The following is a 15005-nucleotide window of genomic DNA, read 5'->3' on the forward strand; positions in this document are numbered from 1 at the left end:
CAAACAGCAACCAGCAGACAGCTAATATTTCATAGAAGCTCTGTTGTGGTAAATAGTGCCCAAAGAAGAATTTTCTGGAGCTCGAAAGTATTGGATAGAATAACGACATTGGTTGAACAGAAAGATTCTTTTATTAGAAACTATTTCGGATGATCCAATAGAAAATTTCGAACACATCATCAATAAGCTAAAAAATCTGCTATTTGACAAACTGCAATGTGCCCCTAAAGGTGTGAATTATGAGAACAAGAGCTGCAACAAAAATAACACACAAAATACCCAAACGTCTATAACTAAGAAAGAATTGAACAGACTGGTACGTGCACAATATCTGAATCATTCCTTGTCAATTAAGAAAGAAATAAATAAATTAAAAAACAAACTCAGAAGAAAAAAGCAAAAAAGAAAAAAAGAAAATCAAGACCGTAACTGGGTGGACATCCAAGAAGCTGCAAAAGATATGAATTCCCGAAAATACTGGTCCCTTGTAGCTAAACTAACTGGCACGAAAAAAAAGCTACAAGCGATACCTGTTACACCAAAGGACTGGGAAACTTATCTAACAGACTTATATAAAGCAAACCCGATTAACTTTGAGGGGAAAAGTACAGAACAAGACAATGGAGACGCTGACTCACAAATATATAGAGTTACAGCCATCTCAGTAGAATGGAACATAAGAAAAGCAAGGAAAACAGGAGCTTCTGGTCCTGACCAGATCCCAATAAAGATCTACCAGGCAAATCCAATGGAATGGAGTAAGTTGCTAGCAAACTTATTCAACCACATTTTTAAAACTGGACAAATGCCTATATCTTGGCAAGGAAGCACCATCATCCCAATACACAAAAAGGGAAGCAAGACAATCGCAGGAAACTATCGGCAAATCGCCTTAATGGACGCCGCTGGAAAAATATTTGCAGCAGAGGTTCTACAAAGATTAAAAGATTGGGCTTTTTCATTGAACAAAATTCCAATGTTTCAAGCTGGCTTTAGGCCAAAACATTCAGTTACGGATAACATTGCTATAATACAAACAATAATAGACAAATACGTAACTGGCAAATCTCAGGCGGTATACGCAGTGTTCGTAGATTATTCGACGGCGTTTGATCGAGTAGATCGCCCTACTCTATGGTATAAACTCAAGGAACTTGGCATTCCAGACTTACTATTCCAAACTATAGTGAACCTTCACACCGATACCTGGTGTCAGGTCCAAATGGGAGGCGAAAAGGGATTAACAGAAAGGATAAAAACATCCAACGGCCTAAAGCAAGGGTGTCTTTTGGCACCACTACTATTTTCCCTATATCTCAGCGACTTACCTAAGCAATTACAACAAGGCTCAAATCTGTCCCCAAAAATTGCTAAACAAAACATACAAGTGCTACTCTACGCCGATGACATCGTGATGCTTGATCTTACACCTTATGGTCTGCAACAATCCCTGGACATTCTTCATGATTATTCAAAATCTAACTTTTTAATCCCCAATTTAAAAAAAACTAAAATTGTGGTTTTTTCAAGGAAGAAATCTACTGTTAAATATGGATGGAGTTTAGGTGGAGAGAAAATAGAAACAGTAAGCGAATATCCATATTTAGGCAGGATCCTTTCAAAAAATATCACGAATGGAAGACATATAGAAAATCTAATGAGGAAGTCAGAGGTGCATACTGAGGCCCTCTTAAGGCTATATCAGACAACTGGGAATCGGCATTTCTCCTCTTTAATAAAAATATATAAAGTAAAAATTCCTCCCGTTTTGTCATACGCAACAGAGTACATTCCAATGACACAATGGACCTATATGGATCGTAAGGAGGGGAAAATTTTAAAAAGGATAATGAAAGTCTCAGATTCTACACCAGTTCAAGCGTTACGCATAGAATTTTCGATCACGAGCTCCTATGCCACGGCGGTAGCAAATGTAATCAGGTGGAGCTACAATCTTCTCCATGCAAAGGAGGGCACATTAAGACATCTGCTGAGACAAGAAATTTTCGAGGGTGCATTTAAAAATCAGACGTTTTTAAAAAATATGACGAATATCTTTCAAATGGCAGAGATCACCCCGGAAATGCTAAAAGGCTGGACAAACGCCCAAATGAAACTTTTCCTAAAATGCTTCACTCCGAAGTTAAGCTACGAATTAGATCACCAACACTGTAAAAAATTGTCAACATACAAATCTTTCGTAGATTCCTTGGAATATAAACAAAAACAACCATATATTGGGTTTTCATTGACTCATGGTGCAAGGAGGACAATCACCTTGTTAAGACTGGGCACCTTACCCATACTAACTTACACAGTAAAATGGCAGCCAGAGGGATCTTCGATTTGCCCCCTGTGTGAAGGGGGAGACCAAACCCTAGAGCACCTGTTGTATGTGTGTCCCAACTTGAAGGTAATTATTGCACGGACAAGATTTCTCGCCCCGATTTACCGATTCTGTAGAATCACCCGAGTGAATGAACTAATAGATTTATGCAAACAGCCTCCAAATGAATTTGTCTGCTATAACTTTTATAAATTTCTTAAATCTTTTTTACCATTGTACTGATTAAAATGTGTAACTATTTTTAAAATTTTTGTAAAATGTAAATTTGTGGTCCTCTGTAGAGTACCTATACAAATAAACTTTTTGACTTTGACTTTGACTTTGTTACTTCCTGCCTGAAACCATACACTGCCCAAAAATTACTTCACTGTTAAAAACTCAGAAGTACCTGTCTAAACTTAAACCCAACAGTTCCCAAACTCTACTAATATAGTTAATTTTTATGCAATTTTCAGAAAGAAAATGGAAGGAGAAAAACAAGCAAATGTTACTTCTATCGAAGTAAAGGTGGAAAATCCAGAAGAGCAAAAAGATAAAGTTGATTTCATGGATGACTCTTTGGACCAACAGTTATTAGAATGTTTGGTACAAATGGAATCATGTACTTATAATTATGAGGAAATACCGGACAATATTATGTTACAAGTTTTATTAAATTATGAAAAAGAATCAGAAGAATAAATTTATATTTAATAATTTTAAATTGTTTGAGACAATATTCATTTTTATATGTAATTCATGAAGTATTACCAAAATAATTATATTATAAAATGAGACTTATAGTATACTGTGCAACTTTTTTGTGTTACATAGTAAGTTTACTCATAGTTACTACCTTTCTCCCTCTATATTATCTCCTATGTGTATTTCACATCTCTTTTTCATCATAAGGGAGCAGGATAGACTACCCATGATCCCCTAGCACTTCTCAGGGAGTGCTTAAAGGATCTGTTTCTGCTTTCCTGACAGACTATGTTATGGATTCCATATACCACAATAACTTCTGTAACAACATGCAAGATATCTACAGAGGAGACGGGGTACATTAAATTTAAGTCCCTGCATTGGTACCTACATGTAGGTACTTGAATAAAAAAAAAACAACAAAAAGAACATTTCTTTAAAACAGCTACTTTTTTAAAAATTGTCATTCTTTTTCCCCGTGGTACGCTCCCCGGTCCGCTCCCCGGTGCGCGTACCGGGCGCTCCCCCCGCGAAAATCGAAAAAAATAATTGTTTTTTGGGCCCCGCGGGGCCCTTTTATGGCCCCCACATCAAACCTAGGGGGTCAGGGGGGGTCTACTCTGCCCCCTTATGGTCAATTCCCCCTTTGTTTTTGCCACCTCTTGTGTCTCGATCCCACCGAGACACAAGATGGCGGCCGCTCCGGACTGTTTGGAATGTTTACAGACACCCGAGAGCCAATCAGCTTTCCGTGCGCAAGTCGCGTGTCGTGCCCGGTACTCGCCCCGGTGCGCGTACCGGGGCGCTGCCATAGATATATATATTTTTTTGAACCTAAATTGCTCAGAATCCACTGGAGCACATATCTTGAGACATAGCAAAGGCACATCGGGCTACCAGTCCCTACAATTTTGCCAAGTTTGGTGGAAATCCATTCAGCCGTTCGGGCTAAAAGTGAGTTCGACCGCCCTATGGATATTACCATGGGGAAAACACGTTTTGGTACCCTCCTTTTATCTCTGCCCCGCTTGACGAATCCCCTCCACCCTGGAGCGGTGCGCGCCCCGGTGAGCGCCCCGGAAAGCGTAGTATGTTGAAGCGCCCCGGTGCGCGAACCGGGAAGCGTCCCTTTAGCGACAATGTCGCGATCGAAAACAACATCGTGACGCGGCACGTAAGCATGACGTATCGCGTAGCCGCGCGATATGTCTTATGACGCACTGCGTAAACGCACCCGGAAGAGCTCCGCGGCACGGCCCAGTGCGCGTAACGTAAGCGCGCCGGAGCGCGTAACGTAAGCGCATCGGGTCATGTGACTTGAAAATAACACTTTTCATTGGTTCTCATCATTTTTTTTCTCCAAATAATGAAAGCCCCCTCCTTTTTCCTCATTCTTACTTTCTTCATTGAGAGAGCAAGAGCTATTTTTGTGCAAACAATGGCATCACTTGTTGCTGCAGCTGGTGCACCCCCACCCCCACCACCAAGAAGAGAAGGTCCACCACCACAGTTTCTTGGAGGACAAGAAGAAGAGGAGGAAGAAGAGGAGGAGGATCAACAACCAAGGCGCTTCCTGCCTGAAGAACCAAGACAAAGGCACGTTAAAGTGCACTTTATTTGGCAATTCTTTTCTTTTCCTGATGACCAGAAAAAGGTGAACGCCCCCAAAGTCACCTGTCTTATTTGTGACAAAGTTCTCTCCAGGGGCAATCCCACAAAGAAATATTCTTTTGGTAATTTTACCATGATCCGCCACAGGGAGAGGTGGCATCTCAATAACTTAGCCCAGGCTGAAGTACAGGAACTTCGAAACAACCCACCCCCTGTGGCCAGCACTTCCTCTACTGTACCGTCACTTTCTGGTCCTGAAGAACGCCAAATGGTGCCAAATATTCAGCAAAAATTTGGCAACCTCAAATTTGTTTGCATTTTCTGTGGCAAAACACTATGTTATGGTGAACTTAGTGTCACCTTAATAAATAATGCTGTAGACAACCACCAATGCAGCAAGAAAAGGAAGCAGTAATTCTTTTCTTTTTTTTTGCTCCTGTTGAGCCATTTCCAATTCCCTGTTTTTGTTTGTTCCCTTAAATTTTTTTTTTTTTTTAACTACCTCCCATTTATAAAATATTGCCAAAAATTTTAAACTGCCATTCTTTTTTCTCTTTTGTGCGCTTCCCGGTGCGCTCCCCGCAAGGCCCTTTTATAGCCCCCACATCAAACCTAGTGGATCAGGGTGGGTCTACCCTGCCCCCTTATGGTCATTTCCCCCTTTGTTTTGGCCACCTCTTGTGTCTCGATCCTACCGAGACACAAGATGGCGGCCGCTCCGGACTGTTTCAAATGTTTACAGACACCCGAGAGCCAATCAGCTTTCTGCGCGCAAGTCGCGTGGCTCGCCCGGTGCGCGTACCGGGGCGCTGCCATAGATATATATATTTTTTTTAACCTAAATTACTCAAAATCCACTGGAGCACATATCTTGAGACATAGCAAAGGCACATCGGGCTACCAGGCCCTATCATTTTGCCAAGTTTGGTGGTAATCCATTCAGTCGTTCGGGCTAAAAGTGAGTTTGACCGCCCTATGGAAATTAACATGGGGAAAACACGTTTTGGGACCCCCCTTTTATCTCGGCCCCTGCTTGACGAATCCCCCCGAAACTTGCAAGGAAGGACCGGAGCTCCGCGTGCCCAATTTGAGGACGTTTTCAAACAGATTCGTCAACCCGCGCCAAAGTTATTCCAAATTGAATTTTGAGATTTTGCATTGAAAAAAATTCTAACTATAACTACCTACTGGCGACCGCCAGTAGATAATATATATATATATATATATATATATATATATATATATATATATATATATATATATATATATATATATATATATATACACACACATATATACATATATACGTATATATATATATATATATATATATTATATATATATATATATATACACTATCTACTGGCTGTTTCCAGTAGATAGTTCTAGTTAGGACCTATTTTCCATAGGAAATCTGCAACATTCTATTTGGAATAACTTTGGTGCCGGTTGACGAATCTTTGCAAAATGTTCGAAACTAATGGTCAGCTCCGGTCATAGCCTATCCTGAAAGTCTCGGGGTGATTCGTCAAGCGGGCAGAGAAAGAATGGGGGTCCCAAAACGTGTTTTCCCCATGCAATTTTCTATAGGAACCGTTTATCGCGGCTACAGCCCGAACTGCTGAACGGAATTACACCAGTTGCGGCAAAGAGGTAGTCCTTAGTTCAGACTCGTGCTTTTTGCTTAAATGGTGTAAATCCGTTCAGTAGTTCTTGAGAAAATCACAATTAAAAGTACATATAAATCTATGGCCGAGCAGGATCCGCGCACCCTCCCGATCACAAGCTACATGCTAATTGGCTATCTACATTCCAAATCAGGAAGTGTTGGCAGCCATCTTGTGCCTCGGTAGAACCGAGGCACAAGAAACCTAAATAAAAAACATGAAAAATGTGAAAAGGGGGCTGGGTAGAAACACCCCGACCCCCTAGGGCTGCTCAGGGGGTCCCACAAGGACCCCCCCAATTATTATTTTTTTAAATCGGCAAAATCTGCGCAGGATGCGCAGATCTTGCCGATAAAAATTAAAAAAACGGAGCGCGGGCTCCTGCAGATGATATTTAGCCCCCAGGGGGCCAAATCCCGGGGGCATGTTTATAAAAAGAAAGTTATTATTATGAATAATTGCGGGGGCACACGGCCACCCCGCAGCCCCAGAACCGCCACTCTCGGGGCTTAATAGTTTAATGTGGGGGGGCCTCTAAGGCCCCCCCGAGCCCCGGGGACCGCCACTCCCTGGGGCTCCACTCTATTGACATTGCCAGGGGGCACACAGCCCCGGGAACCGCCGCCCCCGGGGCTTAATAGTTTAATGTGGGGGGCCTCTAAGGCTCCCCCGAGCCCTGGGGACCACCACTCCTGGGGCTCCACTCTATTGACATTACGGTGGGCACAGAGCCCCCCCACAGCCCTGGGAACCGCCACCTCCCCAAGGCACTAAAGATGCAAATTGGGGGGTCCGTGACAGACCCCCCAGCTCCTGGACCACCACCCCAGGGCTTTGTAAGTGGTGGGAGGGGGGCTGCGCGGCCCCCCTCCTGGAGCCTTGTTGTGGGCCTAGCGACCACCAACACCCAGGGCCGGCTCCTGCAGTGATGCCATGAGTGATGTCACTGACTATGTCATGAGTGATGTAATATGTGACGTCATCAGTGGTGGATTGCGGGCGCATGAGTTATAGTTAGTACAACTAACTATAACAGTGGAATTTCAATGGTTTTGTCCGACTAAAATGTCTAGCTAACTTTAAAACCCCTAAAACCTATGGTTATTTCAGTGAATATATATAATTGTTGTTGTTTGTTTAAACAATATAGATATTAATTTCTTTGGACGCATAGGAATATTTTTGTGTTTGCCCATCCTGGGCTTGATTTAATTGGTGAATTCAGTACTATGTTGACCACTTACAAATGGTGGTATGCCTGATGTAAGGCTTTTGTCCTTTGTTTGTGTTAATAGCACAAGAATTTAAATCTGCCTAATGGCGGCGCCGGCCTCTATTGACAAAGGCGGCAGCCGAAATGCGTCTGAGTGTGTGTTAACCAAATAAAGAACTTGTTGGGTACGTTCCTGTGAGTGCTGTGTACTTTATGGTGGAAAATAGCTAAGGTCCTGGAGACCAGCGTGGTGTCCGTCATCCCACATACGAAGCACTCGGCGGGAGTGAAGGAAGCCAGACGGAAAGTGAGCTCGAAATTTATATTCTTCCTTCACCGCTGAGCACTGATTCACAGATACATTGTTTCAACCTTCGATGGGAGCCGGCATTCGAGAAGTGGTGAGGCTGCCGACAGATGCGAATAAAAACGCGTTTTAAAATTGAAGGCAAAGTGAAGCATTACAGGCAGCGTCGGGAACGCCGTTGGTAACAACAAAGCAGCTTGACAGACCGAAGGAACGTAACACGCGTTAAAGGAGCATAAGCTTAAGAATAGTAATGTTTGATGAAGAGGAAAGGCTGGAGGCAGCCTCAGAAATGTTCAAAGGCAGAGACGTGCATGCAAGAGGAGACAAAAGCGGCGCAAGCAACAAACAAAATACGAGTGGCGATTCACTGAAGGATCTCTTTTCAAAATTGGAGAGACTGTGTGAGGGGGAGATGCAAAAATGGTGAGAGGCAACCTCCCCCCAGAAATATGTGGAATGTGATCGAGTGCCACGAGGTTTCAGGATTTACACTATTCCTGCCTACGAGAACCCAAATCCACAATTATTGAAAGAATGGGCAGAACTTTCGGCGCACTCATCTAAGGGGATGCTGATGTTGCTCATCAAGTTTGCGTGATGTGACAGAGATATAACACTACGAGAAATAGCGGAACTTGAAGCTGAAATCGCCAAAGACACAGACAAAGAGAAACAAACTGAGCTACGGGAGGCAATGAAGAAACGCCTCAAAATATATGAACAAAAAATAAAGCAGCCTAAGGAGGACAAACTCGAGAGAGATGAGAGGGATTACTTGCAAGGTCGCATTTTGACATTTGCGAAAAAATAGGACCAACCCAGGAAAAGGATTTTGAGTAATAAAAGCATGGCAACTATAGAACATAAAGAAACCTCAGAATCCGAAGTCACGGAGAATGAACTAAGTGAAGAGGAAAGAGATGGTGGAGCTTCTGGCGCGGCAAGAAATGGGGCATCTATACCGGTACCCTCACCGGTCCCTTTTTTAGACGAGTTTCAAGTGATCAGGGACGGGGGGAGAGGAAAAACAACAGAAATAATGCCACAAAGAAAGAAGAAAGCAAACGTAGGACAAGGCGAGGCGGGTGGAGCAAACGCCAGCAGCGCCTCACCAAGGATGAGAAGAAGCAAGAAAGTCTGAAACCAGCGATAAGTGCCGAGATCCTAACAGTTGTAAATCTAACCCCAAGAATATTGACCAAAACAGAGGAGGAGGTATTACAACTGGGACTAAGCTTCTGCCCAACCAGGAACTCAGAATATACACAACTTAGAATTGATCTTTTCAAATTTTGCAGAAAAATTAAACTGCTCAAGTTCTTCAAAGGTAAAGCACGACCCGTGAAACAAAAGGATTCAGGTGAAGAACATATTAATCTCACTGCTGGAGAAGTAGAAACATTGGCTGTCTTGACTGACTTGGCGGAAGAGGGTGATCCTATGACATTGATTCCAGTGTCTGCTCACAACAGAAACCGAACCGGAGTGGTACAAGTGAGACCGGGGAGTCCATTCAAACCGAAATCACGGTTTAGCCCCATGATGCCAGCCGACGCAGTGGATACGTTAACAGATGTTATGATCAAATACCATTTAACTCACTGTAGTCTAACCAAGAAGAAACTCAGAAAAGACAACATCACGAACAACAAAGGCAAGCAATAATGGATTTAAAGAATGAAAAGGAAATTGTTTGCAAACGGTCTGATAAAGGCGAAAATGTTGTCCTGATGACGAAGACGTATTATGTAAAGGAAGCCCCCACACAATTGAGTGATCAGAAGAGTTACTTGAAAGTAACGAAAAGAACATTTGAAGAAAGTGTTCATGCGTATCGCTCTTTGTTGAATTGTTAAAATCTAGTTTGCGACATCAACATTATCGGCGCCATCTTGTCCCTTTTCAGGCTCGATTGTGCGCGTAAGTAGCAGCCATTTTGAATGCCACGGCCTCTCTGCCCACTGCCGATAGCCAGCGCGTCTCTCTCTCTCCCTCTGAACCTCGCAACCATCCCCCCTGCATGCTGACAGCCCCCGCTCTCACATGCTGGGGCCATAAACCTCCCTTTCTCCCTGCCTCGGATCCACATCCCGTACCCAGCCAACACCTCCCCCCATCCCTTTCATGATCATGCATCCTTTTGATGTTCCCCCTTTCCTCTGTGCCCGATTGTCCTGCTCGTTACCAGGCCGCCACCTGGCCCTGCGGATGCAGTTTATTGCCCCCATACAGTAGGAAGCTTCTCTTATCAAAGGATCTACAACTGATCAAAACCCCCAACCCATGAGATCCGATCAGCCGCACACATTCCGGAAATCGGTGGAATGTCCAGCTGCGCGACAGTCATCACCTGCTGAGACCGGGGTGGGGACTTCTACTGTAAATGTGTGTGGGAACAGGCTTGAAGCGGGGATTCCGAGGATGTCTTTCCGTACTTCAAAGTGTTTGCAGGAATGTGTTACTGTAATAAAGATCATAAACCTGTGTATAAGAGGGCAGGCCTCAGAGATGCGGCTAGAGCACCTCGAGAAGATACCTTGTTGTCTGATTTGATGTGTTCTGCTCCGTCGGAATAAACTCCTGTTTCCTGATTCCAGTCTCCAGCGCCTGCCTCTTTGTTTGATAATTTTGAGTGGTATGAGAGGCGGCTAACGCCGGGCAATACTTTAAGGTTTTCGGTCGAAATCGGCCCATACCTTTTCCACAATTGGCGTCCCAAACGTGGATCCAGTGGGAGAGGTCCTGACGACAGAGTGAACGACTGCAATGATCGGGAAGAGCTCCTGCCCGATAGACCCTCGTCTGGCAGCCGATCATCCGAACTTCACTGGTTCTGAGCAGACCTCTCTCGAGTGATCTACGGTCCTGACTGGGAACCATCAGGAAGTATTCAATAATGTTATGTGCTAAGCACTCCTGTTTTAACTCCTTAATCTAAGTTTAATCAAAATTATAAGTGGTGCTAACCCATATCTTGACTAGCCCCTAGCCAAGTTGGTACAAATTACAATGAATTCACAGAAACCTGTGGTATGGGGTGCACTGTTCACATATACACAATTACGTGTTGAGTTTTATCCTTTGTTTCGTCTACTCATCTTTCAACAATATTAAATCAAAAAGCAATTAGTTAATATTTACTGTTCAGAAAGTTGTATCAACATTTATACACGTTGGGCTGAAAACATGAAAGACACCAAAATAAATTATCTTCAAACAATGCTTTGTGTTTCCTTTCTTCAAAATAGATGTATTCTTCTTTTTTCATCAAAGAAAATATGGATTCCTCAAACAACTCATGAAGTCATGTCCCAATGCATTTCGGTATGCACCTTCGTCAGGGGAATGCGCTTCACTTGCAACAACACGAAAATGAAATGCCAAACTGTTCTTATTTCGGTCTTTTTAAACACACGTCTTAATCATTACAGCTCTTTCTCTCTTGTACTCGTATTTCAACGCTCTAACTTCAAAATATACGCGTGCCTCTAGGGTTCTTTCGTTTAGCTCTCCTCGTTCGATCTGAGCCGTGTTAGAAACCGTTTCTAACACGGCTCAGATCGAACGAGGAGAGCTAAACGAAAGAACCCTAGAGGCACGCGTATATTTTGAAGTTAGAGCGTTGAAATACGAGTACAAGAGAGAAAGAGCTGTAATGATTAAGACGTGTGTTTAAAAAGACCGAAATAAGAACAGTTTGGCATTTCATTTTCGTGTTGTTGCAAGTGAAGCGCATTCCCCTGACGAAGGTGCATACCGAAATGCATTGGGACATGGCTTCATGAGTTGTTTGAGGAATCCATATTTTCTTTGATGAAAAAAGAAGAATAAATCTATTTTGAAGAAAGGAAACACAAAGCATTGTTTGAAGATAATTTATTTTGGTGTCTTTCATGTTTTCAGCCCAACGTGTATAAATGTTGATACAACTTTCTGAACAGTAAATATTAACTAATTGCTTTTTGATTTAATATTGTTGAAAGATGAGTAGACGAAACAAAGGATAAAACTCAACACGTAATTGTGTATATGTGAACAGTGCACCCCATACCACAGGTTTCTGTGAATTCATTGTAACCATCAGGAAGTGCCACGACAGTTACGGAGAATAGAGGACGACCGGGCGCTGGAAGCAGAAGACGAGAAACTGTCCATGCGGTCCGGGTAAGGTCGTGTAACACGACAAATTGCAAAACGATTGTTTGATTGTTTGTAAAATACTAGTATTACTCTTCGATTGTTTGTTCTTTTAAGATATTCTCTGCCTGCAAACGGGGAAGAATAGAAGTATTCTCTCTTCCTTTGCAGATAGTGAAGGGTAGGTAACGCAGACTTTTGTCCTCCGTTGTAATCCGTCGTGCCTATTTTTCTCCCCACTGATTGATTGATTGTCCGAACATTGATTGTTCGAAGTTGGTTCTTTGAGATATTCTCTGTTTGCAAATAATGTAGAATAGAAATATTCTGTCTAGTCTTTGCAAGTAGTGAAGGATAGGTAGTGCGGACCTTTGTCCCTCGTTGTAATCTGTCATGCCTATCTTCTCCCCACTGATTGGTAGTTGGTTCAGCCCGGAACGCTTATTAGAGGTGAACCATCCAACCCCACTGGAAGGCACCCCTAATAAGGACATGTTCACGAAATATGGACTAGTCGCCATAGCCTATAGCAAGCTATGGCACAAATATACAAGAAAGGATCAGGAAAGTCAGTGGCCACTGATAGGATCCTTCGATGACAACAAAATGAACGTGCTGGAAACAGCCCTTCACAACAATAAAACAACGCCCACTATGCTTGATAGTCTCGGCATGTGGCGCAAAGAAGCAGAACAACGTAAAAAGAGAAACAAAGCCAGATTAGAGAAAGAACTACGAAAAGCAGCTCACCTAGCAGCCAGAAAGTTAGAGGAAGAGATAAAGGAGAGAGAGGAAGCCAAACAGAAACAAGAGTCTGAAACATCGAGTCAGTGTCTCGTCAGAACACCCTCTACGCTCTACCCCGAATTACCCTCGAAACAACGAACGAACGATGATCTATGACTAGGTCCTCCAATCATCTACATGCCCCCTCCATATGCCCCTTCCCAACCCTTAGTACAGCACCCGCGGCCCCCAAGCACAGATGAGAATAGTACCAGGGCCTCGGTCCTCATGACCTCTGCGCCGGCCGAACCCCTTGTGCTCAACGCAGTGCAAGCAGCAGTACTAGACAACCCTGAGACCCGAATGAAGGATCCCACTAGAATAAACAGGTTGAGCAAGGATGAGCGTGCAGGGATCGACAAGATAGTAAAGACACTGGTGGAACGGAAGGAGAGTGAGGAGTACGTAATGGATATGTACAATTCATATACTGAGAGCCACAGACGACACTTTGTCGTGCGATTTTGTTACCACACCCTAAATGCTTATGAGGACCGATACCGAGACAAAGGTCCCGAGAGCCTAACGACTCTGTATAGAAAGGTTGACATCGGGGATGAGGGCGAGTGTGATGTGACAGACCTCCTCACGCGAACGCTTGAAGTTTTCCGCCACCTCACTGAACAGGGGCACATCTCCTGCACACATAGGATCTGCCCCTATGGCCGAACTTGTCTCCAAAGTTTGGCACAATGACAAGATCGCAGACTCTGCTAAACGTCTGGTCCAACAATGTCTGATATGCTTGCAACACAACCCTGGGAAAGGAACTGTAGTACCCCGGGGAGGGTTTGGGGTTCCAAATCACCCATTTGAAGTCCTGCTGATGGACTACATCCAATTAGAAAGATGCCAAGGTCTGAAATATGTACTTGTTGTCGTGTGCGCATTTAGCAAGTGGGTGGAAGCCTATCCAACTCGCGACAACACTGCCATTGCCACTGCAAAGGTACTACTGAAAGAATTCTTCCCTCGCTACGGCCTTTGTCGAATTTTGTGGAGCGACAATGGCCCCCACTTCATAGCCGAAGTTATCCAACTCATCTTGAAGGGGTTGGGTGTAAAACAAAAATTTCATGCAGTCTTCCACCCCCAATCTGCTGGACTAGTTGAGCGACATAATGCCACACTGAAGCTCAAACTAGCTAGATAGTGGCTACCACAGGACTGAAATGGCCAGACGCTCTCCCACTGGCATTGCTATCAATGCTTCCACTCCCACCAAACACCATTTGACACCTTACGAGGTCGTTTTCGGCCGGTCCATGAGCGTCTGGTCTGCACCAAAACCAACTTCCATTCACGACGTCCCGGACGTCCTAATGTCTGATTATTTGTACAACCTGACTAAGACACTGTCTGTTATCCATCAACAGGTGCTGCATGCCATTCCTGATGCTTCCAGGAGCCCTGGACACGATATCCAACCCGGTGACTATGTATTAGTCAAGAACTTTCAGCGTGCAAAGAGTCTGGAACCCTGGTGGACGGGCCCCTGGCAAGTCTTGATCACCACCCGTACAGCTCTTCGAGTGGAAGGAAAGCGGAACTGGCTGCATGCGCACCACTGTAAAAAGATCTCCTCAACCCTGACGACGAAGAAGACGTGGCCACCCAAGAAGAGCTCCTGAACAAAGATCGACCATCCCTGAGCTGTTATCCTGATAAAGAGACGCTTGAAATGACAGAATTTCCCGATCCCACTGTGCCATCCAGAGAAGGGTATAACCTACGACGAAAGGAGGGAGCTTCGGCTAAGCCGACCACTGACTAAGTTACAATTCTCAGAGCGGTGGCCTAACACTACTAAGGCAGCCAGGAGAGAAGCCAAACGAAGTTTGTGGTTCTGCACGCTACCGAGCCCCTTGAAGATGAAGGAAGCGCCCGATATGAAGATGATGGAAGCAACCGGACATCCAAAGACTCACTACAGAAACCCAAAGATTGACAAAATACACAGCTCAAAGACTTGCTCTGTTTATCGCCCTTCTCTTTTGCCTCCTCCTCATGACCACCCTCTGGATCGTGGAAGAGAACACACCAGCTCATAAGACATTTCTAACCACTGCACAGCCTACCACAATGAAAGAACACTACCTGGTCTCTCTTTCACCTCAACTCCGAGAAAGACGTAAAGAGTTTTGGAACAATTCCTTCGTGCAATTGCTGCACCAGCACAATCTTGCCACCAATGCCACCAACTGCTGGATCTGTGGGTTCTTATCCCACGCCACTGGACATTCCATCCCC

This window comes from Lissotriton vulgaris, chromosome 1_1 (genome assembly GCF_964263255.1).
Source record: "Lissotriton vulgaris chromosome 1_1, aLisVul1.2, whole genome shotgun sequence".
Classification (NCBI taxonomy): Eukaryota; Metazoa; Chordata; class Amphibia; order Caudata; family Salamandridae; genus Lissotriton; species Lissotriton vulgaris.